We start from the raw sequence: 26,576 nt of genomic DNA on the forward strand, positions 1-26,576 counted from the left end.
CAGAAGTGACACTGACGACCGGGGGAAGCAGCAGGTCCTGGACTTCCCTCTCCGTGACCCTCGCAGGGGACGGCTGGGGACAGTCTGCTGCGTCTGCTTGCACCAAGGCCAGGCATTGCTTTTCTAACTTGATTAAAATGGCAGATGCTCAAGTTAGATGTCGAGAGCGACTTGAGCGACAGTGCTGTGGCCGCCCTTCACAGAAGTACTGTCAGCACATAGGATCGGATCTCACTTAGCGCGAGCGGCTTGGGTTTGATGTTTGGGCCCAGTGCAAAGGCTCCAGTCACTTGCGCTCTTTTGAGGCAGCCGCACAGTGGCGTGGCTCTGCAGAGGCCCGGGCACCACAGGAGTTGTGCTGCCCTGCCTTCCACTGAGCCGAAATCTGCGTTCCCAGCTTTCTGCCTCACTGCAAGCCCCTAAGGGGGCTCAGATGCAAAATCTAGTTTTTCTTCCTAATGTCTAAAAATGCAACTGTCCATCTAATTGTGGAAAACTCAATTATGTTGAATATCTACCCATTTATAACTAAAAATTAAAAATGACAGAGCTAGCAATGTGTCTTCTGGCTGACAGACCATCTGGGAAACACTGAGGAGGGCAAACACAGCAGGGTGTGGTGGTGCTAGCCCTCCGGAAGGAAGGAAGCTGAGGCAGGGAGACAATGAATTCAAAGCCAACATGGGCTACATAGCAATACCTTGTCTCAAAAAAAATCATAAAGTTAATGTGACCAGTTCTTAAAGCAAAGCAAACATATAAATCTACACGCCTGTGAGTTATAGATACACTTATGTGCCCATGTAGCAGAAAGGTGTGGAAAGCTACACCCTTCTTATTGACATTAGGGGAAGAGGAATGAGGAAGTGTGGGTGGGAGGCTGAGAGAGGTCTTGGTCAACAGGGTTCCAGGCTGCAGCCCGTCCAGCAAGGGGAGAAGTAACACAGAACAGTGGCTGTGGTGGGATGAGGTCATTTGCACAGTTCGGGGTATTGGATCAGTGGGCAAGGCCACACTACAGTAAGCTGAGCAGCAAGCAGGGCACAAGAAAATGGCAGTGCTCAGTGTGTTCTCCCTGTCACACAGTGCGGACACGTGCAGGGATGAAGGGCCGTTTGGGTTTGGTTTAAGATGGGGAAAAAAACTAAACATAACCACCATGGCTGCTGGCAGACATGAGACTGGACAGTCAAGGTAGGGAGACGAGGGCCTCAAGGGACAGTGTTCTCATTGTCATCTTTTTTTTTTTTTTTTTTTTTTTTTTTTTTGAGATGGGGTTTCTCTACATACTTAGACCAGGCTGGCCTCGAATTCACAGAGATCTGCCTGCCTCTGCCTCCTGAGTGCAGGGATTAAAGGTGTGCGCCACCACCGCCTGGCTCCCATTATCTTCTAAATTGCTTCACAGGGGCTGGACATGCAGATCAGTTGGTAGAACGTTTGCCTAACACACAGAGCCCTGGGTTCAATCCTCAGCACCGTAGAAACCGTGCTTGGTGCTATGCATTCAGGAGGTAGAGACAGCAGATCAGAAGTTCAAGATCATCCTCTTTGATAACATAGTGAGTTTAATGGTGGCCTGGGGTACATGAGACCCTGTCTCTAATGAAAGAGAAAGATGGAGGGTGGGTAATAAATAACTTGCTTCTTGGATTCTTTTGGTCCATAAGGCTTCAGACCCATTTAAATCTCCAGAGAAATAAAAGCAGCATTAGATAAGCTTGGAAATGGATTCGAGAGAATTCAAAATGCCAATCAGTGTCCAGGCAAGGGTTCAGATGCTCCCATCTAGTGCTTTGAAGAGCCGTGTTATCTCATGTGCTTTATTTTTATGATTATCATGGGCATGTGTTACTCAGGGGCTGGTAAAAAAAAAAAAAAAATCCGCAGAGCCAGAAGTGCGGTTCTAGTGTCCTCACCCTCAGATGAGGCTCGTGTGTCAGTTTACACACGGCTTTAAGTGGAGAGAAAATGCCTTCCTGTACTATTGGAGAAATTGATTTTAGGGCAAATATTCTCTCCCTCTTAGCAAAATAGGCTTTCGTGCCAGGAGCAGTCGGCCATGCACATTGACTTGTAGGATCCATGGAAGTGACCCACAGTTTCTTCCCGTCCTATCTGTTCTTCATTATGTATTCAGCAAATATTTAAGGACCTTGAAGTAACCGTGTTCTAGGAAATAGAGAAGGGATTTTAAAAAAAGGATTCCATGAGAATATCTGTGGTTTCCACTACATCCGTAGAGGAGATGGGGATGATCCCGTGGCATGACCACACGGCAGCTTCTGCTCTCCGCGTCTCCTGTGCTCCGGCCTGCATTCTGCCCTGTGGTTGCTTCTGTTCCGTTCTCACAGATGAGCAGACACATGCCCAGTGCGCGAAGCCAGTCAGTGAGCAGTAGAGGTGGGGTTCATACCCGTGTGGTGTGAGGCATCAAAGCAGCCCTGAGCTCCAACCCTGGAGGCTCGAGTCAGACGCGGGTAGACACAAGATGGACAGCAGATGAAGGAAAATAAACAAGCCGTTACAATCCATAAAGGGAAGGAAGTGGAAAGTGCTGCAGTGGTGGGGGTGGGTTCCTAAAATCCTGGAACACACAGGCTGACTCAAGAAAAGCCGGGGGTGGAGAGGAGCGCAGTGGACTGAAGGAAGGGACAGAGCGGGGACGAGACCACAGAAGCACGTGCTTGATTCTCTGCCTCAGCCTCGACCCAGGAAGACATGCTTATTACCCGGGTGTATGTGGGCTTTTGGGGGAAATGCACACAGACAAACATGTATATATGCTCCTATCTGTGTGTTTTGGTAATTGTTTTTCAGATAGAGATCGAATATAAATACGAAGACATGTACATATGCACAATGTGGCCTTTCCCTTTTATTAATACCCTTTGGAAATCCTTCTGAGTCATCAGTGCAGCGAACTGATGTTTCTCAGTGTGATGGCTGTACAGTTGTCCAGATTTCGCTACTTTAAGCAGTACTAGGGAAAACATAAACTTCTCATTTGTTGGAGCTTTCATTTCTATGGGCTCCTGCTTGCTAGGTCAGGTATATGTTAATAGATTTCACCAGATTGATTTTTTGTTTGTTTTTACTTTTAGACAGGATCTTATGTAGCCCAAGCTGGCCTTAAACTTTGTATTTACCTGAGGATGACCTTAAATTTTCATTCTTTTGCCTCTGCCTCCTAGGTGCAGAATTTGCTGGTATATGCTGTTGAATCCCTTTATGTTTCGGTTTTGTGCAAATTTCTCTCTTTTTTAAGAATTTATTTGGGCTTTTTTTTTCTTCTTAAGACAGCTCTGTAATTTGTGGTTCTTAGAATTTTTTTCATTTCTTCTTAAGTTATCTCATTGGTTGAGGTGTTTTGCTCATCTCATTGCCTTAGGCCCCGTTGTTTCTGTAGGTTCAGTAGTGATGCCCCTTTAATGACAGCAGGCTTCTCTTCTTGGTGTGTCTGCCAAAGGCTTTGTCAGGCTTGTTCGCCTCTTCTCACAGCCTGTCGTGTTGTTTTGTTGGTTTTCTATGTTGCTTTTCCATTTTCTCCATTTCTTTCTGGTTTTGTTATCTCCTCCCTTCTGCTAACAGTTGTTTTATCATGCTTTTCTTTTTTCTGGTTCCTACAGTATAAAGTTAGGTTATTGACTTGGTCGTTTTATCTGGATAGTTATTATAGCTGTGTGTTTCCCTCTGAGCACTGCTTCAGTTTGGTTTATTTGTCTCCAAGCATTTTCTAGCTGTCTTTGTGATTCCTTCTTGTCCCATTGATTAGAATGTTTTTTATAAAGTCTCTCCTAAGAGGGACCTGCTGTTCAGGGCTGTGGCGCCCCCTCTTCCTTTTCTCATTGTCTCCTCTGTGCTCCTCCCGCTGTGGTGTTTGCAACCAGGATAAAGCCTCCTTCCGGTGCTGTCCTCTCTCCGGGTGGGCGGGCGGGCGGCGTCTGCCCCAGGGACACGGTGACCGGCACGCCTGTGTATCTTCCTTCGCTCCTTGCTGTCAGCGATGTCACCCGTGGCTGCTGCTGCCCCTCTGTGCAAATGTCAGAAGTCCGGTTGTTCCAGGATTCGCCAGGGGAGCGTCAACAGATGCAGGCAGGACTTGAAGTCTTTCACCCGAGTTTGGTTGCCAAGTGTTTAAAGATCAGTGATAATCAGCCACTGTTGACCCTGAGTGTTCTTCGGAATAGCCGTCCAAACACCACTCTACAGACGGTTGGCCCAGGGCTGCTGTTGGCGCCTCAGTCTTTGGTTCGCAGGCTGTTGTCATGGCCGCCATTTCCGATCCTGCCCATCAGAGCTGTGCCGTTCAGTCATCACGTGAGGTGCTTGTTTCTGTAGTCAGGGTCTTCTGGTGCCTCTGGGCCATGCTTGTTCTTCAGTGTCTGGGTTTTTAAAACTTCTTGCGAGTTTCGGCAACTTTAGATTCACAGGAAAAAGTAGTACAGAGATCCTGTATGTCCATCAGACAGCTCAGGGACTTTTAAATTTCTAGTTTAGTTTGAGAAGTTAAAAAATAAATACATTTTGCATTTTTTACTTTTGTTTTTGTTTTTTGAGACAGGGTTTCTCTGTGTAGCCCTGGCTGTCCTGGAACTCACTCTGTAGACCAGGCTGGCCTCAAACTCAGAGATCCGCTCACCTCTGCTTCCTATGCTGGGATCAAAGCCATGCGCCACCACCGCCAGGCTGAATTTTTTTATTTTTAAAGAGTTCAGCACATTTAGTTTAGATGTTTCATTCCTTTCGTTGTTGATTCTGAATAATTGTTTTCCAAATTATACTCTAATTTAACTGATATTATAACAGTATAATTATATTATACTGTTTAAATATCTTCTGTTGCTTAAAGTTACATAGGTAAGTTATTGACATTCATAGAAATCTGGAAAGAGGCCAGGCTGGTTATGGTGCGCACCTTTAATCCTAGCACTCAGAAGGCAGAGGCAAGCGTATCTCTGTGAGTTCGAGACCAGCCTGGCCTCCACAGTGAGTTCCAGGTCAGCCAGAAATATACAGTGAGTTCCTGTTTCAAAATAAATAAACAAAAAAATAAATAAAACCAGGGAAAGGTATCTTTCATTATATTTTCAGTGGTTTCTTTTCTTTTCTTTTCTTTTCTTTTTTTTTTTTTTTTTTTTTTTTTATTGTTTGTGGGGTGTATGTGTGTGTGTACTGGAACATATAGGATAGATCTCTCACTGAAACCTGGGGCTCGCCGCTAGACTGATGACCAGTGGACCCTCCATAACCCCAGGGCTAGGATTAAAAACATGTTCCACCCAGTGTGTTCTGGGGTGAATCTTGGGTCTGCCTGTGCACTCTCCACACTAAGCTGTCTCTCCTGTCCATAATTTCCATTATGAATTATTTTTGGATTATCTGTTTTATGTGCATGAATGTTTTGTCTGCATGTGTGTATGTGTACCATGTGCATACCCGATGCCCAGGAGTTCAGAGAAGGGTGTCAGAGCCCCTGGAATTCTAGTTCTGGGTGGCTGTGAGCCACCATGTGGATGGGATGCTAGGAACTGAACCCCGTCCTCTGTGAGAGCAACAAGTGCTCTTAACTGCTAAGCCATCTCTCCAGCTCCAGAATTTCCATTTTTATTTTGCAACTTCACCTGGAATCTTTAGATAAATTCCCCCTCCCGTAAATCAGCATTCCCACCCACACTTCCTCCTGAAGGACTTGGGAGTTTGAACTGAACAGTGTGAACTGCGCTGTGCAGTTCCGCTCCAGGTTGTAAGATCTTGTGTGCTGTTCTTCAGTGACTGTCTCAATGCTACGTGAGTAAATTCAGATGCGTGGCTAAATTAGTTGTATTAGTGGTATAGTTTGGAGCCTCACACAATTTACCCAGTGAGGTTAAATCAGAATTAAATAAAGCCAGGCGGTGGTGGTGCACACCTTTAGTCCCAGCACTCGAGAGGCAAAGGCAGGAGGATCTCTGTGAGTTCAAAGCCAGCCTGGGCTACAGAGTGAGTTCCAGGACAGACAGGGCTACACGGGAGGTGAGGGGGGTCTCAGGAAAAAAGATTCCCTTGGGAAAATAAGTGATAAGATCTTCCAAGTAAGGATGAAGAACTCAGGCAAGGAGACAATAACAGATGCCAAGGGACAGATGCCCACACGAATCTATTTGGTGCGTCTTGGACAGCTGGGAGAGCGACAGTGCAGCTTCAGACAGACAGACAGCAGAAGGTTTGGTTTGTTTTACGGTACACATCTGTAATCCTAGCATCGCTGAGACAGGAGATTGGAGGGCTGGAGAGGTGGCTCGGGGTAAAGGACTGGCTGCTTTTCCAGAGGACCCAGGTTCAATCCCAGGTTCAGTTCTTAGCACCCACATGGTGGCTCACAACCATCTGTCACTCTGGTTTCATAAGATCTGACATTCCCCCCCTCCCCCCCCCCCCCCCGCCCTTTTTTTTTTTTTTTTTTTTTTTTTTTTTGGTTTCTCCAGACAGGGTTTCTCTGTGTAGCTTTGGAGCCTGTCCTGGATCTCGCTCTGTAGCCCAGGCTGGCCTTGAACTCACAAAGATCCATCTGCCAGAGCAGAAGTTTTGTCATCTTTGAGTCCCTCCTTCCTTTCCCAGCCACAACCTGAAGGGACTTGAACACAGGTGGCACTCCAGGACATCTTCCCCTGGAGGGAAGTCAGACATCAACTCTTTGGTGGTCCCTCTGAAGAGGAACCTAGGGTGCTCTTGGCCTCCATATCTCCTGCCGTAGTGTTCTGTTCTCCCTCCACCAGGTTTTGCTTGGGGAGCAGCTCCACCCCATCCATCCTGCATTCTGAGCGCTTTCCTGCAGACCTAACAATGAGCCATGCTGTGGTTCCTTCTTCTCTTAGGGAATGTAGAGCCCTTCATCAGTATTGAAGATGCCCCTGCCTGGCCTATCTCGCCAGGTATGGAGGCACCAGAGGTGGGGTTGTAATACAAATCTAGGCTTTGTCAATTCAGTGGTGGTTTTGTTCCCACCATTTACACAGTCTAGTTTCTAGAGAGCCAGGCACACACCACCTCCAATGTTGCCTCTTGTTAGGGAAGCAGTTAGTTTACATCTCTCTCTTTGTTTCCCCATCCCCACTCTCCTGCTGGCCAGGGGCCGTGAGCACACACTCCTGAGGAAAGGGGGCTGTGCTGGACCAGTGGGTAGGGCTGTGGCCGACCCTCCTGAGATCATTAGTTACAGAAAAACTCACAGTATCCTCTTTAGATATAGTTCATCAACACACAACCATAGGTAGCATCCAAAGCAAGGCCAGGCTGGGGTGGTTTTTATAATCTTCCTGTAGGCACAGACTTCAGAAATGGATGGGGGTTGGCAAAGCATGCAGGGTGGTGCCTTGGTGTTGTGGAATATTCCTTTACACTATCTGAAGATGTGTCACTGTGATTGTTTAATAAAAGCTAAGCCAGGTGGTCGTGGCACACACCTTTGATCCAGCACTTAGGAGCAGAGGCAGGCAGATCTTTATGAGTTCGAGGACAGCTGATCTACAAAATGAGTTCAGGACAGCCAGACTGTTACACAGAGAAACCTTGTTTTGAAAAACCAAAAAAAAAAAAAAAAAAAGCTAAGCATCAATAGCTAAGCAGGAGGTACAGCAGGACTTCTGACAGAGAGAGCTCTGGGAAGAAGAAGGTAGAGTCCCAGCCAGATGGAGAGGAAGCAGGATGGGCAGTGCAGAGTAGGTAACCGAGCCACTAAAGGAACATAAATGAAAAGAAGTGGGTTAAGTTATAAGAGCTAGTGGGACAAGCCTAACTATAGGCTGAGATTTTATGATTAATATAAGTCTCCTTGTCATTTTTTGTGAGCGGCGGCCCAAGGAAAACTCATCTACACCTGGGTATCTTAGTCTTGGTATTTGCCAGCCATTATCCTCATTAGCACCATTGTTGTTTCTAACCCTCCATTCTGAGCTGTGCAGCAGCCACAAGTAGTTCTGTAGGCTGGGGATGTAGCACATTTGTGAATGCTTTCAGTGTGCTGCATAAAGCACTCATGGAGGCCCACACCTGTGACCCCAGCCACACAGTAAGTTCAATGCCAGCACCAACTACACGAGACTGTGTCTCCAAAAAGGGAAAGATCAAGAAGACTTGTTTTGTCCCCTTGGTACTCAAGAGGTAGGGACATGCCGTGACACAGGGAGCCGTGCAGGACGGGCTGGGGGCAGAGGAAGGGTAGGGCAGCATGGGTAAGAGCTCAGTTGTGGTTCATGAGCAAGGCAGGGGAGCAGGCTGAGGGTTGCTGGGTTTGGCTCAGTCTAGGGAGTGCTGGGGTGCACTCGTCTGACTCCTGTCCCTTCCTGTCTTAGTTAGGGTTCCAGTTGCTGTGATAAAACATCACAACCAGAAGCTGCTTAAAAGGAAAGGGTTTATTTCGTCTTACAGCTTGTAGTCCATCGTCAGGAAAGTCAGGACAGGAATTCAAGGTAGGAGCTGATGCAGAGATCTTGGGGGAACACTGCTTACCGGCTTGCTCCCCAGGGCTTGCTCAGCCTGCTTTCTTCAGGACCACCTGCCCAGGGTTGGTACCACCCACAGTAGACTGGGCCCTCCCACATCAATCACTAATCAATAAAGTGCCCTACAGACTTGCCTACTGGCCAACCTATGGAGGCATTTTTCTTCTTCCTTCCTTCCTTCCTTCCTTCCTTCCTTCCTTCCTTCCTTCCTTCCTTCCTTCCTTCCTTTCTTCCTTCCTTCTTTCCTTTTGGTTTTTCAAGACAAGGTCTCTCTGTGTTAGTTCTGGCTGTCCTGGAACTCACTTTGTAGACTAGGCTGGCCTTGAACTCACAGAGATCTGCCTGCCTCTGTGCTGGGATTAAAGATGTGTATCACTACCACCTGGCAAGGCAATTTTTTTTTTTTTTTTTTTTAGTACATCTAGATTTGTGAAAGTTAACAAAAACCAACAGTACACCACGTAGGTGGGTGGTAGCCAGGAATAAAGAAAAGAGCTGGGGTGTGTTCTGTTTTATCTAGTTTCCAGGTAGTTTACATACTGACTAGCAGGGAGGGGCAAGGTTTGCAATACCCCAGACATGAAAGCATTTAGTAGAGGCAACACAAACATGGTTACACTGACTCACAGAGCCTGCTCTTTTGAAATCTCCGTCCTCACCTCCCTGCAGGTCTCCCAGATCCTACCATGCTTTTCCCACTTCATTCCCACTGCTGCCGGAGCAGCTGGTACAGTTGTCACCAGGGCTCTGGTCACAGCTCATATTCAGCTCCCTTACATCCACCCACATCTTTCTTTTTCTCTTTCCCTGGCTGTCCTGGAACTCACTTGGTAGACCAGGCTGGCCTTGAACTCACAGAGATCCACCTGGCTCTGCCTCCCGAATGCTGAGATTAAAGGTGTGCACCACCACCACTCAGCCCTGGAGCTTGATTCTTATTTGCTGTTGTTGCTTTGGGTTGGGTTTTAGGAGACAGGGTCTCACTATATAGTCCATGCTGGCCTCAAACTCTTCCGCCTCAGCTTCCCCAGTGCTGGAATTACAGGCTTACATCCTCACACCCTGGTTCCAAGCAGGGCTAATTTTAGCCCCAATTTCCAAATGAGAAAAGCAGAGCTTTGAGAAGCACAGAAACCTTCTCAGGGGCCCAGGGTAGTGACTGGTGGAGATGATGGAAGATCATGTGTAACCAGCCTCCCTTCTGCCACATCCTTTAGTAAGGAGTAGTTCAGAGCCTGGCCAAGAAAGGAAGTGCCCCGGAGGAGTTGGGAAGTAAGAAAGCATGTCATTAGGAGCCCCAGACCTGAAACTTTAGGTGTTTTGCCTATGTGCATGTTTATGAACGTGTTTGAAGTGCTCAAGGAGACCAGAAGATGGCATTGGGTCACCTGGAACTAGAGTCAGGAATAGTTGTTAAGCCAACTTGCAGGTGCTGGGAATGAAACCTGTGTCCCCTGGCAGAGCAGCAGCCAGTTCCCTTAACCGATAGCCACCTCTCCAGCCCTGAGGGTGGAACATTTTGAAATGGGAAACCCACTGTCCAGTCTGGCTAGAAGAGGGAAGTGAGGGCCAGTCCCCTCCCAGTGACCTGCATTCCAGGGCAGACAGTGGAGAACTCAGAGTTTCCGTCCCTCCGACACTTTCATCACAAGATTACTCACCCACCTGAAGTTTCTTCAGGATGTGTCCACAGAGCCGACAGTTAGGCTTTCTCCACGAATCACCTCTGCTGATGGTCACCTGTCATGGCCAGCTTGCTTGTCATGGGCCTATGCTTCCGGCCCCCAGTACTTCATTAGCAAAGAAACGTCTGTGTCTGTTTTACTTGGAAGGCTTTCTCATTATTCAGTCAAGTCAATAAAGAAGCCAGTGTTTCCCAATTAAGGCTCTGCATTTTCCTGGTACCCTTTCAGTTTCTCAGTCATGTGTGTCTGTAGCACAGCTCCCAGACCGTGACTGGATGAACCACTCCACACCCTGACTCATGCCTGCTGCCCTCAGTTCCACTCTGGTTTCCATGGAAACAGACATCAGATGGCTCAAAACAAGGTGAGGGCTCAGAGACACACACTCTTGATGCTGGGCATGTATTTGTCCGATATCATTTCCATGGTAACCAGGAAAGGTCAGTCAGTACTTTACAGTAAATATTTTTTCACTCTTGTCTAATTTTTTTTAAAAATAGTATGTGGAGTTTTCTTATTGGCACAGGTATTTGGGCATAATAGTACAGTCCATGTGTGAATTAGTTATCATTTTAAAGTAAAATAACATTTATTTATTCTTTGACAGTTATATACATATAAACAATGTATCATGATCACACCTACCCATTTCCCCCTAGGCACCTACCGGGTCTCCTTCCTTTCCCAACTCCTATCCCCCTCTCCCCCCACTCCCTGCTCGCTCTCTCTCTCGCTCTCTCTCTCTCTCTCTCTATCTCTCTTTCTCTCTCTCTCTCTCTCTCTTTCTGTGTGTGTGTGTCTGTGTGTCTGTGTGTCCACTCCCTCCAATTAGAGCTGCTGCTGGGATGCTGGCTGGCCTTGTTGGCTTGACCCTGTGACCTATGCAGATGGCCATAGCTGCAGGAGATGAGCACCGTGGCCATGTCGTGTCAGAAGACATTTCGCACTTTCCTCCTCATCTTCCAGGATGCTCCCTGAAACTTGGCTAGGGATGAGGATGCTGAGACGTCCCATTTAGGCTTCAGTGGTACCTTACTCCTGTCTGTGACAAGTCGGGTCTGCATCAGCTGCTGACCAGGTTGAGGACAAGGACAGGACTGACCTGTGTGTAAACAAAATGCTCAGAAGACAGTTTGAAGCATGTCCGTTTAACAGGACAGCAACGGTAGGCCCGTCCCTTCCCTCCCCACTGCTGCCCTAGGGCCTGCGGCTTCCTGAGACATGGCATTCTGACCAGGTTCACAGTACCAGGCTTGAATTCCCTCCTGTGGAACAGGCCTCAAATCCAGTCCACAAGTATTTGGTGACCTCATCACTGTCATGCCACTGTTGTATCAGTGAGCTCCTCTGCCAGGCAGGTGGTATTGCAGCACCCGGGTTCTGCACTGGGTGACACCATGGTTGACCCCCAGCAGCTTGCAAAGCACTTTCTGCACAAGGAAGCCAACCAGCGGGAGGAAGTTTTGCAGTCAGTCCTAGCTTGGTTTGTCTGTGTTGTGATTTCAACAATATGGTCACACCATCTAATACTGCAGTATCTTGTGTTGTTTGAGGGACCCTAGGGCCTCTTTGACCAAGAACTCATAAGAAGGTACCTCATCGACCCTGAGGTCTTCATTTAATAAACCATATCTTTGATGGTAAAGCATCGTACACACATGCAGGGTACCTATTTTCAAACTTACTTATTTGTTTACATATTTTATTTATGTGAGGCTTTGCTTACACCTATTTATGTGTACCACAGTCATCAGTGTCTGTGGGGGCCAGAAGATGGCATCAGAATCTCTGGAACTGGAGTTACAGATGATTGTGACTCACATGGGTGCTGGGAACCAAACCAAGGTGCTCTGCCAGAGGATTGGGTATTTTTAACCACTGAACATATCTCTATCCCTTTTTTGTTGGTTGTTTGTTTTTCATTTTTTCATTTTATGTGTATGGGTGTTTGCCTGCACATATATCTGTGTACCATATACATGCAGTGCCCACGGAGGCCAGAAGAGGACATCATACCCCCTGGGACTGGAATTACAGATGGTTGTGAACCTCCATGTCAGTGCTGGAAACCAAAACAAACCCGGGTCACCGGAAAGGCAGCCAGTACTCTTCACCACTGAGCCATCTCTCCAGCCCCGTTTTGTACCCGGTGTCTGCAGAGGGGAATTGAGTAACCACAGTGTCTCTGTTAGTAGAAGCTGCTGAGCCCTAGTGAGAACTAAACAAAGTGGATATTCCATGGTGGAGATCTGCAGACCTTAGGCAGAGAGACGTGCAGTGCTGTGAGGAACAGCGGAGTAGGAAGGACATAGGGAGCTTGTGGCAGGCAGAGGGAGGCAGGACCGGCCAAACACTGAGGAGTAGAGGAGGGAAGCAGTGCAGGATTGGTGTGTTCTAGAACAGCAAGAAGCGGAGAGAGAGGAGCGGAGAGGCAGGTCACCGGGGGGTTGGGAAGAACATCATGCTTGGGCTTTTTGTTGTTTGTTTGTTTGTTTGTTTGTTTGTTTTGAGACAGGGTTTCTCTGTGTAGCCCTGGCTGTCCCAGAGCTTGGCTCACACTGACCTCAAACACAGAGATCCACCTACCTCTGTCTCCTGAGTCCTAAACTAAAGGCATGTGCCTCCACTGCCTGGCTGGGTTTGTTTGTTTTCTTTTTTAGGTTTGTTTTTATTTTGTGTGAAAGGCTGTTTTGCCTGCCTGCACGTGTGTGCACCACAGGCATACCTGTTGCCCCGGGGGACCAGAAGAAGTTGTTGTATGTCCTGGAAGAGGAGTTACAAACAGTAGTGAGCTGTTGTGTGGGTGCTGGAAACCGAACTAGGTTCCTCTGCAAGAGCAACAAATGCTTTTAACTGGTAAGCCATCCTTCAGCCCCAGAAGTCAGAATTTATTCTGAAAGAGGAAGGAAGCTGAGAAGTAACTGTACTGATTACAAAGAAAGTTAAAGCTGCCTGATATATTTAGAAATTCATTTACTGGACTTTCTTGTCCATGGGGTTGAACTGAGCCTCCGAGCACTGGGACCCCGGGCAGCTTTGTGGCCTTCCCGCACTTCTAGATTGAGGAAGCCTTTGGGTGAAGGCGGCATCATCCGTTATGGTCTCCGGGGCTGTGCATGCATGCTGACACATGCATGTGTGCCTGTGTGCCAGCTCCTCTGAGTGGGCCAGTTCATTACTGACACCCAGACGAGGGCTGTGCTCCTCCCAGTCTCGCCAGTGACCTGCAGCACTCGGCTCTGTGTGACCTCCGTCACGTGGAGCTGGGAGGTCTCGAGTGACTGACCTCCCTTGCTTCTCGAGCTGTTGAAGAGCCTGTGTGACTCATGGTCTGAAAACACTCACAGCTTCCCTCTTCATTTCCTCTTCTGTCCACATCCTGGCCTAAGCCTGTCTTCACTCCTGATTCCCAGCCTTCCCAGCATGCTGTGCATGTGGACCACAGACATCTTCTTAGAGCAGGGAATGGGCCACTCAGGGATGTGGTCACTTACCCTTAACTGAAGAACATTCTGCCTTTTCACATTTTAAATAAGGTTTATTTATGTTTACATGTGTAGCTCTTTTGTCTTCATGTATGTCTGCACACCGTGTGTGCACAGTGCACATGGCAGTCAGAAGAGGATGTCAGATCCCCTGGGACTAGAGTTTCTGATGGTTGTGACCATCATGTTGGTGCTAAGAATTGAACCTGGGTCCTCTGAAAGAGCCTCCATTTCTTAACCATGAGCCATCTCTCCAGCCCCTCTATCTTTAAAAAATTCATATTTTTATTATTTTTAACTATGTATGTATATAGGCATGGACACATTAGTGCAGGTACCTGTAGAGAAGCAGAGTTCCCACAGTTGTGAGCTGCCTGCTGTGGCGTTGGGAGTCAAACTCAGGTCCTCTGGAGGAGCAGGACATGCTGTTAAATGCTGAGCCATCTCCAGTCCCTGAAGGACCATTCTAAACTTTGCAGAAAGTGCAAAAGGTCTTTTAATGGACAACCGTGGTTCTATCCCTTCCCTCTTCCCTGCTGGCCCCTCTCTTTCCAGAATTAGCTGCTCCCTTAAAGCTAAGGTGTAAACTCTGGATAATCCTGTACTGTCACAATTTCCTTTTGAATTTAGCACTAAATTTATATATTTATTGTGGGGAGGGGGTTGTGCACATGCCACAGCACACATGTAAAAGACAGGACAACCTGCATGAATCACTTCTCTCATTCCACCGTGTGGGTCTCAGGGATTGAACTTAGGTCTTTAGTCTTGGCAGCAAGCGCCCTTGCTTACTGAGCCATCTTGCCAACCCTTATGATATCTTTCATTCATTTATTATGGGTATATGTGTATGTCTTGTACCACCAAAGCCCTAACTGTGATTGGTGACTTTAGAGGTCAGAAGGGGGCATCCAATCCCCTGAGACTAGAGTTACAGATTGTTATGAACCACCATATGGGTACTAAAAATTGAAACTGGGTCTTCTGCAAGATGACCAGTTGCTTACAAACCCTGAGCAATTCTCCAGCCCACCTCATGATATCTGTACATTCCCGTGTGCGCTGCTGTGTCATGGTTTGCTCTGTACATTCCCGTGTGTGCTGCTGTTTTATGGTTTGCTCTGTACATTCCCGTGTGCGCTGCTGTTTTATGGTTTGCTCTGTACATTCCCGTGTGCGCTGCTGTTTCCTGGTTTGCTGTTTTGTGCTGCTGGAGACGGAACCCAGAGCCTCGTACTTGCTTGGGCTAGCGTTCTGCCATGGAGCTAGTTCCGCCCTCACATAACTACACATGGCTTGACCCGTATAAGCTACTTGTCAGCTGGCAGTTTTCACTCAGCATTTGTTTCTCCGCCATGACTTGCTGCGGGAACCCGTCCATGTCCCTGGAATGTGGTTTTCTGCTGGGAGGAGAGACCATAGGGGTCTGGATAGATCATGCAGACAGAAAAGTGAGTGCTGCAGGAGCATGAGGACCTGAGTTCCATCCCAAGAACCCGTGTAAAAAAGCTGGGCACAGAGTCATCCTTGAAACCCCTCGCTGGGGGCTGGAGGTGACCACAGGAAGATTCTGGGCTCACTGCCCAGCTGGTCTAGACTACTTGGCAAGTTGCAGGCCACGGAGAAGGTGACCCTGTCTCTAAACCCAAGTCAGTTCTTGAGGGAGCACACCTGAAGTTGACCTGTGGCTTCCATGCACACTTGCACACCATCACCCCTGAGCCCATGCAGACACTCTCACAGAGCTCCAAAAACAACAGGAGGCCATGGCTTTCTCTTTCCATTCCTGGGTTTTGCTCAGTACAACCAAGAGCTTCCTTTCCACAAGTGTGTGTGTGTGTGTGTGTGTGTGGTTTTTCTACACATCAAGTCACTGGCTCAAGTGGTATGATGGTTTCATCCTCACTAGATCCTGCCGAATTGCTCTCTAAAGAGGCTGGACCCTCACCCAATAAAAGGTGCTCATCATGGTAGTCAGAACACACCCAGTAAGACCTCATCTACCTTAGACTTTCCCACATTGTTAGCTTGTTTTCACACTGTAAGATGGGAATAGGAAGTCTTGAGGGATCTGTTTTTAGACAGTGAGTTACTCTGTAGCCCATAACGTACACAGATGCTTGCCCCCCTTCTTTTCTATACATTATGTGTCCACACCTCCTTCTGGAGCTGTGCAGAACTCTAACCCAGAAAGCTAAGCACCGTGGGGCAGGGTTGAAGCTACAGGCACTATGTGGGTCTCTGATGGCCATGCTTCCAGCAGGTCAGCTTATGGCTTCAGGTTACTGGGGTCTTAGGTCAAATTCCTGTCTTGTGCCATTTGATCAGCATTCTGTCTTGGTCCTCATCCCAAGTCTAGGGTGGCAGGGAATACATGGGCTAAGTATGAAAGCCCTTCTGTACCTCCTGAGACCCTAGCAAGGGCAGGCACGCGGTTAACGCACTGAGTGTCAAGTCAGTGGACAGCAAGTCTAAATACCGAGAAAGACATCTCGCCCCAGTCCTGAGTCCCGGGAGGCATCGGTGTTCCTGTCTGTGAAGTCCCTTCCGTCGGTCTTTTGTGTCGCTGTCACGTGAACTCAAGGGAGGGTTCGTTTGGGCCCATGGTTTCAGAGGGGTGGTCCATGGTTGGTTGGATCTAGGCTTTATCAGTTCTAGGCCCGTGGTGACACAGAACAGCATGATGGGAAAATGAGCCTGTCACCTCATGGCGGACAGGAAGCAGGGAACAGTGAAAAGACTGGGAACCTGACATGACCTTTAGAAGCACACCCCATGATGTACTTCCTTTAGCTAGCACTCACCCTTACCACTTCCAGAACCGTCCCCCCTCCCCAAATAATGCCACTAGCTAGGGACCAAGCATTCAGTATGAGCCTCTGGGGATATTTGATTTTCAAAGAGCACCACACAGGCTGGAGAGATGGCTCAGAGGTTAAGAGCACTGGCTGTTCTTCCAGAGGACCTGGGTTCAATTCCTAGCAACCACATGGTGGCTCACGACCATCTATAATGAGATCTGGCGCCCTCTTCTGGCCTGCAGGGATACATGCAGACAGAATACTATGTATGTAATAAATAAATAAATCTTTAAAAAAAGAAAAAAAAAAAGCACCACGCTCCACGTCAAGTGCCAGCCTAGGGTCCGTGACTGGATGCAAACCATGGTCTGTTCATTCTAGGACAGGAGAACCAGGGTTGGTGGGAGACAGAGATGGAGCTAGGCAGAGGAAGCATGAGATGTTTTTGCCTCCTTCATGGGTTAAAGACGGGACAAGGACTACGGAGATGGCTCAGTAGAGAAAGTGCGTGCTGCACAGGCCTGAGGATCAGAGTTCAGATCTCAGGAACCCATGTTAGAGCCGGGCAGGTGGGCCAGCCTGCCGGCGGTGACAGTGCTGGGGGGGGCGGGCACTGCCTGGCAAAGCCAGTGAGCTCCAGGTTCAGCAAGAGACCCTGCCTAACTGTATGAAGTGCAAAGTGATCAAAGAAGACACACACATGCATGCACAAGCGTGCAAACACACGCATACTACACACACATTCACCTGAGAGGGGGAGGGAAAGTCAGAGGGCATGTTAAATAAGGAAGGAGTTGTGCAGCTGTTTATGTACTGGTCAGCCAGGAAGAGTTCTATCGTGTGTGTGTGTGTGTGTGTGTGTGTGTGTGTGTGTGTGTGTGTGTGTGTGGTGACTTTGACGTTCATCTGAATATTACTTTAGAACTCACAGTATGTCAAAGAAGAGCTCTTTCTTAGGACATTTGTGCTGACGTAAAAGGACAGCCCTTCCCACGTGAGGAGCTTTTCAATTCTAAGATGACAATTTCCCACTGCCCCCTACTCCGAGTTGGGGAGTGGGACACCCCAACTTCATCTTGGGGGCGTTTGTTCCTTCAGTTCCTCTACACCAATCAGTGCTGTCAGCAGGCTGGGGGATCTTCTCCCCTCCTGGGATAGAAATCGTGTATAGAATAAATAATGTTTTTAATGGGCAGCAGGATGGCTCTGTGGGCGAAGGTGCTTGCTGCCAAGGCCTGCGACCCAAGTTCTGTCTCAGGACTCACGTGGTGTAAGGAAAGGAGGGAATTGTGGTCGGGTAAGGAGGAACTTGGAGGGCTCTGCCTGGTTGCCTTCACAGCTCAGCCTGCTGGCCTCGGCTGCCTGTGTGCCCTGCCGCGTGTGCCCTGCCGCGTGTGCCCTGCCGTGTCCGCGTGTGCCCTGCCGCATGTGCCCTGCCATGTGTGCCCTGCCGCGTGTGCCCTGCCGTGTCCATGTGTGCCCTGCCGTGTCCATGTGTGCCCTGCCGTGTGTGCCCTGCCGCGTGTGCCCTGCCGCGTGTGCTGTCCTGCAGGACAGGCGCCCGTCACTGACCAGTGTCCCCACGCCAGCAGAGGCAGCACAGGCGTGTGTCCCGGCTAACTCACTGAGGAGCCTTGGCAGCCTGCGGAGAGCTTGTATGCAGCACAGCCCTTTGTCGGACCAATCACAGCCCTGGCTTGCAGCACAAGTTGCACCCGCCGACCTGCCCGCCCTTGTGCTGGGCCTCAGGAAGAAGTGCTCTCCTCTGGCCTAGGTGGAAATGACTGCAGGGTCGTCTGGACGTCCCTGGAGTACCGTGGTTCTCAGCATGTGGGTTGCAAACCCTTGGGGGCCAAACGGCCCATTCACAGGGGTCGCATATCAGATATTACATTATGGTTCATAACAGTAGCAAAATTACAGTTATGAAGTAGCAACGAGAATAATGTTGTGGTTGGGGTCACCACAGCATGAGGAGCTGTGTTAAAGGTCACAGGGTTGGCAGGTTGAGAGCCCGAGGCTGTGCTCTCAGAAGCTGGGCAATTCACTGCAGCACCCAGTCATTCCAGGACACCTGAGGACTGTCCCAGACAGCAGGTGCCGGCCTAAGTACTGTCTCAGCGGCTCTCTGACTGATCAGACACCAAGGGAGAATTCAATAGCCAACTAGGAAGTGTTGCTGGAGGGCTTCTCTCCAGGTTCCCCAAGCCCCGCAGTCCCACAATCCACGTATAAAATAATCACTCAGATGCTTATAATACTTATAAACTGTATGGCTGTGGCAGACTTCTTGCTAACTGTTCTTATATCTTAAATTAACCCATTTCTATAAATCTATACCTTGCCACGTGGCTTGTGGCTTACCGGCGTTTTTACATGTTGCTTATCCTGGCGGTGGCTGCAGTGTCTCTCCTCCTTCTTTCTGTTTCCCCAATTCTCCTCTCTCCTTGTACTGCCTATACTTCCTGTCTGGTCACTGGCCATCAGTGTTTTATTTATATAGAGCGATATGTACAGCACTTCCCCTTTTCTTCTTTTTTTAAAAAGGAAGGTTTTATTTCTTGCCCTTTTTTGCTTAGAATTGGGGGGGAAGCAAATTGAGCAGCTGAAGCAGTAAACTTGATGTCAGAAGTGGGGTGTAGTCTCCCTGGTTTCTCCTGGTGGCTGGTTATTGAACTGGTCTGGTTGTCACACTGGCCATCAGGAGGCCGGAAGCATTTTGTAAATGAGAAAGTTGGTGTTGATAGCAGCCGGGCACCACCATGAGAGCCCTTAAGGATCCAGAGCCCAGGCCTCGGCCCAGGCCCAGGAGGACAGTTACCACAGATGGAGACAGGGCCCTCTGCACGGGAACCCGCAGGTCACAAAACCCGCCCCGTCACCTCGGGCCACCCTTGCAAGCTCTCCCATGTGGAGGGCTTTCCTCTGTGTTCACAAAGAGCGGGGCTTACAGCTGAGCCCGCTGAGAAGCTGTCTCAGGTTCAGACGCTAGTCAGTCTGTAATTCTTTCAATTCAGGCCGGAGACTCTCACTTGAGCCCATTCTGCTGCCCGCGCTCTATCTGCGGAATCTGAGTTTTCAGATGCATTGAGTGGTCAACCCTGTTTCTGTTTTCAGGCCAGCTGCTTAGGATCTGGTTTGTCTGGAGTATTATGTGTCGAAGCCTCCAGTTAAGAATCTTGTAGTGTCATAAGATCATGGACTGCTGTGGGGAAGCCTCGTCTTAGAGCGTTGATTCAGCTCAGCTCAGCGAACTTTTTTTTCCTAAGGCATTCTTAATTCTTGGAGTAATTGTTATCACTGCACTCCAGTAACCTGGTACATTCTGCCCCAGAACATAAAGGCAGTAATTTTAGTAAAATTCCTCCAACAATGGTATTTAAGACCCACCCTAAAGAGGCATTTATTCTCCAGGCGTTTCCTTGTTCACTGTGGATTTTTAAGCACTCTTTTCTGTGGGCATTCATGAGTTGCTCAGAGAAGCTCACCAGGTAACCAGCTCATGGGTGCATCTGGCTATGAGCTCAAGTTCCCAGGAAGAAGCCACAGCTGTATTAAAGGTTCTATGAGGATGATTAACTGATTAGAACTTTGTGGTTGTGAAGAGTTGGAATGTTGTAGATCCAAAGCAAAATGATCCCCTGCTGTCTTCAGCCTCCTTCATTGCCCATCTTTGTGTCTGACGTAAATAATATCGTAACTAACAGGTAAATCCTGTTGGCGCTCCAGCTCCCACCAACCCCCAACCTAGAATGTCAGCAGATGGTGTCTGAGACCTATGGCGGGGTTTCCCAAATCGCTGTAACCCACCTACTATTATTCCCTCCAATGTATTTGGAAAACGCTGTGATTTATGGCTGTTTTGTTCTCCATCTATACAAACTTCATACCCCTGTTCCTGCTGGGAGAGGTGGGGCTCATGACTTCCCGAGCCCTTCACTCTTACTTGTCTCCAGAGTAAACCCTCTGAGGTGAGGGCTGTGCTTTGCACCTGCGGGACGCTGAAGTGCGGCCACCACCAGGGAAGAGCCGCTGTGAAGCGTGCCTGTGAGAGACAGCGCCCTGCCCGTGTTCACACCCAGCCCTTCTCCCTGCCCGTGTTCACACCCAGCCCTTCTCCCTGCCCGTGTTCACACCCAGCCCTTCTCCCTGCCCGTGTTCACACCCAGCCCTTCTCCCTGCCCGTGTTCACACCCCGGCCCTTCTCCCTGCCCGTGTTCACACCCCGGCCCTGCCCATGTTCACACCCCAGCCCTTCTCCCTGCCCGTGTTCACACCCCAGCCCTTCTCCCTGCCCGTGTTCACACCCCAGCCCTTCTTCCTGCCCGTGTTCACACCCCGGCCCTTCTCCCTGCCCATGTTCACACCCAGCCCTTCTCCCTGCCCGTGTTCACACCCAGCCCTTCTCCCTGCCCGAGCTCACACCCCGGCCCTTCTCCCTGCCCGAGCTCACACCCCGGCCCTTCTCCCTGCCCGTGTTCACACCCCAGCCCTTCTCCTTGCCCGAGCTCACACCCCGGCCCTTCTCCCTGCCCGTGTTCACACCCAGCCCTTCTCCCTGCCCGTGTTCACACCCAGCCCTTCTCCCTGCCCGTGTTCACACCCCGGCCCTTCTCCCTGCCCGAGCTCACACCCCCCCCCCCCCCCCCCCCCCCCCCCCCCCCCCCCCCCCCCCCCCCCCTCCCTGCCGTGTTCACACCCCAGCCCTGCCCATGTTCACACCCAGCCCTTCTCCCTGCCCTGCCTGTGTTCACACCCCAGCCCTTCTCCCTGCCCGTGTTCACACCCCCCCCCCCCCCACCCCGCCCTTCTCCTGCCGTGTTCACACCCAGCCCTTCTCCCTGCCCGTGTTCACACCCCAGCCCTTCTCCCTGCCCGTGTTCACACCCCAGCCCTTCTCCCTGCCCGTGTTCACACCCCAGCCCTTCTCCCTGCCCCCCCCCCCCCCCCCCCCCCCCCCCCCCCCCCCCCCCCCCTTCTCCCTGCCGTGTTCACACCCCGGCCCTTCTCCCTGCCCGAGCTCGCACACGTTTGACAGTCAGAGTGGAGCCTGTGTCGCTAGCTGTTAGCAAGCACTGCCTTGTAGGGCTTTCCTATGTCCCCCAGGATGTGGGGTTCCTCTGCAGCAGCAGCCTCGGGCCTCTCGGCCAGCACTAACTTCTAGAGCATGGCTGCAACTGCAGTTAGCTCTGGGTTTGTTTGTTTGTTAATTGAAAATAGATTTTTTTTTCGAGACAGAGTTTCTCTGTGTAGCTTTGCACCTTTCCTGGAACTCACTCTGTAGTCCAGGCTGGCCTCGAACTCACAGAGATCCGCCTGCCTCTGCCTCCCGAGTGCTGGGATTAAAGGTGTGTGCCACCACCCGGCTGAAAATAGATTTTTTTTCAATAAAGTATATCCTGATTATGGTTTCCCCTCCCTCTACTCTCCCAGATCCACACCCTTTCTGTCTCTCCTTGGAAAACAAATAGGCATGTAAGGAATCATAATAAAAGAAAGTAAGATATAACAAAAATAAGCAAATCAGAATAGGACAAAAACAACCAAACAAGAAAAAGCCAAAGAAAAAGCACAAGAAATGCATGTAGACCGAGACACATACTCGCGCACACAGGGACACCGTAAAAACACAAAACAGAAGCCATCGTATATGTGCAAAGGGCCTGTAAGGCTTTAACAAAAGCCCTGACATAACATTAGGAGGAAAAGAACCCAAGGAAGCCATTGACTTCATTTTGTGTTGGCCATCTACTGCTGGATATGGGGCCTACCCTTAAGAGTAGTTTGTTTCTCCAGTAAGGCTCCCTTGGAGAATTTTAACTTTTCGTCTGCAAGTGGTTCTCAACTAGAAACAGCTTAGGCATGGGGGCATGTGTCCACTCTCACTTCAATTCTAGGACTCCATCTGGTGCAGACCGGCGCAGACCTGTGCCCTGCCATAGTCTCTGTCAGCTCATGGACGCCCTGTTATGTCTAGAAGGCCTTGTTTCTTTGGTGTCCTCCATCCCTCTGGCTCCTCCACCTCCTCTTCCGGCAGGGTTCCCTGAGTCCTGAGAGAAAGCCTTTGGTGGAGACATTCCTTTGGGGGCTGAGTGTTTCAAGGTCTTTTGCTCTGCATGTTGTCTAGCTGTAGGTCTGTGTATTTGTTCCCATCTGCTGCAGGAGGAAGCCTCTGCTGATGGATGAACCAGACATGGATCATAATTTCCCCTTCTGATTCTGAGATACCTCACTCAGGATGATTTTTCTTGTAATTCCATCCATTTACCTTCAATTTTCATTTTCAATGCTGAGTAATGTTCTGTTGTGTAAATGTACCACATTTTATTTATCCATCCTAGTTTGGCATCTAGATTGTTTCCAATTTCTGGCTCTTATGAATAGAACAGCAATGAACATGGTTGAGGAAGTGTCTCTGTGGTAGGATGCAGCATCCTGTGGGTATGTGCCCAGGAGTGGTATAGCTGGATCTTGAGGTAGATCAGTTCCCAGATTTCTGAGGAACCACCACATTGCATTCCTACTAGCAGTGGATGAGTGTTCCCCTTACTTCACATCCCCACCAGCAAGAGATGTTGTTTGTTTTATTGACTCAACTGACAGGTGTAAGATGGAATCTCAAAGTAATTTTGACTTGCATTTCCCTGATGGCTAAGAATGTTGAACATTTCTCTTTTTTTGTTTGTTTGGTTGTTCGTTGTTTTTTGTTTGTTTGTATGTTTTTTGAGACAGAGTTTCTCTGTGTAGCTTTTAGAACCTATCCTGGAACTCACTCTGTAGATCAGGCTGGCCTCAAACTCACAGAGTGGGCCACCACCCCCTGGCTATGTTGAACATTTCTTTAAGTGATTCTCAGCCATTTAAGTTTCCTCTTTTGAGAATTCTCTGTTTAGAATTGCACCCCATTTTTAATTGGGTTGTTTCCCAGTTTTTTGGGTTTTTTTTTTTTTCAGTTCTTTATATATTTTGGATATTAGCCCTCTACTGGATAGAGGATATAGTTGGTAAAAATCTTTTCCAATCCCAGCACTTGGGAGGCAGAGGCAGGTGGATCTCTGAATTTGAGGCCAGCCTGGTCTACAGAGTGAGATCCAGGAAAGCCAGGGCTACACAGAGAAGCCCCATCTGTGGGTGGCAGGGGATGGGGAGGACCTTTCTCATCCTGTAGCCTCAGCTCTGGCACTGACAGGCTAGGCTTTCTGGCTCTGCAGCACTGCATCCTTTTCACCGAGGTGTGCCTCTCAGAAGTCCCGGCAGTGCTGCTCTGTTAGCTCCACAGTTCCACAGCTTTTTAGAAAGCAAAGGACTTAAGAAAGATCCTCAGTTGATGAGTCATGATTTTAAAGGAGGCATCCAGGTGATCCCATTTACAAATACATGGAAAAATGGAGGCATCTACAAGAATCTCATCTTCCTGAATTAGAACCTCAGTACAGAACTCTAAACCAAGAACATTTTGCATGAACAGTATGTTCCCAAGATCACAGATAGTATTTGCTTGCATGTTGCAGTAGAGAAACTGAGGCAGAGGAAGCAGCTTCTCCTCATGGTAAGTAGGTCAGCCATGAGCCCCTGGTTCTTTCTGTCATGCTAACGTCATTAAGCTGCAACTTAAGGTAATTCACCTTGATGTGATGTGCACATTAGCCACCAAATGCAGAACCTGTCCTGTTTTGGAAGGTTGGAGAGAGTTATCAATTAGCAAAATATCTGATTATAAAGTACTTTCAGGACTGGGAGTGTAGCTCAGTTGGTAGAATGTTTATATAGTATGCACAAAGCCATGGATTCAAACCCCAGTACCATATACATCAGGTATGGTGATACATACCTATAATCCTAGGATCAAGGCTACTTAAACCCTGTCTTTAAAGGGGTTAGGGGAAGCTGGAGAGATGGCTCAGTAAGAATGCATATTGCTCTTACAGAGTTCCAAATTGAGTGCCCAGCTCTCACACTGGGCAAGGCGGTTCACAACCACATCTAATTCCACCTCAAGAAGGCTCCACAGGTACCCACATTCACACACACATGCATATGCATGAATACGCGCACACACGTGTGCGTGTGTGTGTGTGTGTGTGTGTGTGTGTGTGTGTGTTTAATATTTTTTGTTTTTTGAGACAGCTTTAATGTTTTTTGTTTTTTTTGTTTTTCGAGACAGGTAATTTTGGTGCCTGTCCTGGATCTTGCTCTGTAGCCCAGGCTGGCCTCGAACTCACAGAGATCTTCCTGGCTCTGCTTCCTGAGTGCTGGGATTAAAGACATGGGCCACCCCACCCCCACAACCCACAACCCCCAGCTAGTACTTTCAATTTTTAAAAAAAGCTTTTAACTTGTTACTTTTAAAAACCAAAATTGGCTGAATATTTAAGTGACTCTCTTACCAGCTTGCTTTGCAGTCACTGCACTTGAGGAGTGCTGTTGGCAGGTTTGGGTACCTATAGGTTGATCTGCAAGTGAATGGGTCTTACATATGTTCTTGTTGTCAGGAGAAAGCAATACTTCTGCAGGTATTGGCTGAGGTCAGCCATTGAGTTTCTTGTCTTTGAGGTGGAATGTGGACTTTGGTTGTTTCTTAGTGTTTCACTTTCCCTCTTGGCAGGGAAGTGGTGTATCACCAATACCTCATGAAACTGTGATTCACATGCCCATTTCCAGCCGAGGCCTCCAAGGCTTGCTCCCTAGAGAGGAGGTGAAATACTACCTGGCCCACATGCCTGCCACTCACTAGACCGCAGAGCCCGCTGCCGTGGTTCCCAAGGAGCAGTCACTTTCCTGAAATAATCACATAATGTACACATGCTATTTGATCCCTAAGGTGTTGCTATTTTTGTAAACTCAACTCCAAGCCAAGCACCATAAATCTTACCCCTCCCAGAGGTAACCCTGGGCTAGGGGTTTGTAGATAGCATTACTCTGAGTGAAATTTCAGGATGGCAGGTCCTTTGGTGGTGCTTGTGGCTTTCCTCACTGTGAAGACTGGATCTGGGCCTAGACCAAGCTCACAGCAGTGACGAGAGCCTGCTTTCTGGGTTGGACAAACATGGATTCTCGACCTGTTATTAGATAAAAACAGGAAAGAGAAAAGAATGAACCTGTGGATTCCAGACTACAGTCCTGGCCCGTCCTCCCTTCACTCACTGTACCCTGTGGAGTGGTCACAGCCAGATACCAGGAACCCTGGGTTCTTAAGAGACCCAGGCAGTCCACACTCCTGTTCACACACAGCCTGGTGATGTCTTCAGACAGCCCTTGGTGTCCACACTCCTGTTCACACACAGCCTGGTGATGTCTTCAGACAGCCCTTGGTGTCCACACTCCTGTTCACACACAGCCTGGTAATGTCTTCAGACAGCCCTTGGTGTCACAGATTCTGTACCTGAAGTTTCAGCCAGTCAAAGATCAAAAATACTAATGGGGAGCCAGATGGTAGTGGTACATGCTTTTAATCCCAGTACTGGTGAGACAGAGGCCAGTACATCTCTGTGAGTTCCAGGCCAGTCAGAACTGTTACACAAAGAAACCATCTCAAAAAAAGAGTAATACTCATGGGGAAATTTGCATTTGTCCTGAATACATAAAGACATTTTCCTTTTCTTTCTTTTTCCCAGGCAGTGTAGTGAGTGTTTACTGTATCTCTTACAGTGTTCTTTTGTCAAAAATCAGTTGGAAGCTGGCCAGGTACAGTGGAGTGGACTTGCAGTCTTAGCTGTTTAGAAGGATCACATGAGTCCGAGAGTTCAAGACTGTGCAGGGCAACATGGGAAGGTTCCAGACAAAAAAAGAAAGAAAGAAACCCAAAAAGTCTGTTGGGAACGTTTGTGTAGTCTATTTCTGAGTCCTCCTCTGTTTTTAGTGAGTCTGTCTGCCCGTCTGCCAGCAACACGCAATATGGAATACTCTGGCTGTGTGGTACCTCTGGAAATCAGAGTCCTCCTCTCCTGTCCTACTTTTTCAAAATTGTCTTAGCCTATGGGGCTTCATCTGCCTTCTCATTTGCTGGCACTTACATGTGCCCTACACCCAGCTAAGCATTAAATCTTGGCTGAATTTTGTTTCTCTCTGTTTGTGTTTTGTTGTGTGAGACAGGGTCTCACTGTGTAGCCCTGAATGGCCTGG

General features: G+C 48.7%; 1 protein-coding gene across 5 annotated transcripts in view; it reads left to right on the forward strand.

Annotated features, from left to right (window-relative positions):
- Nucleotides 1-26,576, forward strand: part of Armc9 (armadillo repeat containing 9) — a 136,744-nt gene that overhangs the window by 71,284 nt on the left and 38,884 nt on the right. The window lies entirely within an intron of this gene.

Source organism: Peromyscus leucopus, chromosome 13, assembly GCF_004664715.2.
Source record: "Peromyscus leucopus breed LL Stock chromosome 13, UCI_PerLeu_2.1, whole genome shotgun sequence".
NCBI classification, from domain to species: domain Eukaryota; kingdom Metazoa; phylum Chordata; class Mammalia; order Rodentia; family Cricetidae; genus Peromyscus; species Peromyscus leucopus.